Source organism: Papaver somniferum, chromosome 1 (genome assembly GCF_003573695.1).
Source record: "Papaver somniferum cultivar HN1 chromosome 1, ASM357369v1, whole genome shotgun sequence".
NCBI lineage: Eukaryota > Viridiplantae > Streptophyta > Magnoliopsida > Ranunculales > Papaveraceae > Papaver > Papaver somniferum.
The window spans coordinates 23,920,278-23,921,929 of record NC_039358.1 but is presented as its reverse complement, the minus strand read 5'-3'; positions in this window follow the sequence as shown (position 1 = coordinate 23,921,929).

Sequence of the window (1,652 nt, the reverse complement as noted above, 5' to 3'; positions counted from 1 at the left end):
TAAACGACTGCTGATGCGAGTCCGTTCTTCGTGTTCTTCATCTTCATCAATGGCGGCAGCAGCAGCAGAGAGAAATCATGGTTCTCGATTCTGCAGCGTTCCTTCTCTCCTCCCAAATCTCGACAACCTCTCTACTAAACCCAAGGGGTCCTTTTATACCCAACAGGCGCGTTTAATCTCGCCATAACTCGACATAATTCTCATTAAACCCGCTGTCCAAAAATAAACGATAGTTACCATTTTTAGAAGATTTTCACGTCAACTCTCTCCCTGCACGCTCCAAATTGCCTTCTCCACGCCTCAGCACTCTTCCTGAGCTAGCAGAACTCCCCCATGCACGCTCTAACTCCAATTATTCTTGCTTACAGTGCGTGTTGCTCTGTTTTGGTTTGGTGAATCGAACCAGGAATTCTAGCCAAATTTGATCAAACCTGATGCCCAAAACATGTTCTATATTCCATATCACATCTCTATGCCAAAATTCAGCCATTGAATCTACGTATAACTGCTTCATTTCTTCGATCGAAAATCTCCTGAACTGTGAACAATTTTCCCGCCAAAAATCAAAATTTGAATTTTGAAGAAGACTGCCCCCTATCCGTCTCTGGAGTGCAAATAGCAAATGCCCAACTGAGATGCCCCTTAGTAATTGGGTTGCCCCTTAACCAAAATGAGAGTCCGAATAACAAATGTCCTCTGGGGATGCTCCGCATAATTTTTTCGAGCCGATTTTTCCAAAATTATTTATTTCCAAAAAATACGTACAAACACACAAAACACCATAATAAGGACGAAAACGAGTACTAACAATACGAAACAATGAGGACAATTTAGACACATAAATGCGTCTATCAAATACCCCCAAACTTATTTTTTGCTAGTCCTCGAGCAAATTTATTCTTGAAAAGTGACCGAGTTAATCTCGGGTGGGTTTATCAGAGGTGTACCCATAAAAACCAATACTCCAGACCCTAGCTATCTACGAAAAATCTTGGAAAGCACTAAAGAACCTCCTTGGTTGGCATACTTATTAATTACAGGAGGAAGTACCCTGACGCGAAATTCCAATTGCTGTATACGAGTTTGCACTCAAGCATACTAAAATTCATATAAGTGACAGAGCTCTACTAAGATAGTTTCACGATGGACATCATACTCGGAGTCAGACTAATCACATGAAAAGATTAAGAAGATGGAAAAAGAAAAATGTAGATGGTTGAAAAGTGAACGGTGTTTTCCATATCTGTCTGAAGGCCTCTGCCAAGGTGAACCTAACCTAAATGACTGAGATACCGGTCTGACTAATATTAACACACTGGCATATACAAGGGAACCAGTGGTCAATAACTTAAATCTAGATCAACAAACTGGCAAATACAAGGGAACCAGCAGTTGACTACACATAACAATAACCATTTTTTTTTTTAAACTTAACGGCATGAATAGATCTTTTGGATCCAAGCGCATGCTTCTTGTCAGCAGATTACACGATAGTTCCCACGGGTCCTGCATTCCACGCTTGCTTAGGCGACGGAAACAGGGAGAACACACGCATATTGCTATCCAAGTGTTAATACTTATTCCGATTGGTCTAACTGGTCCGGTCTAATAATTTTTTTTTTTTTTTTTTGAAAAGGTAACTCAGTCACTCT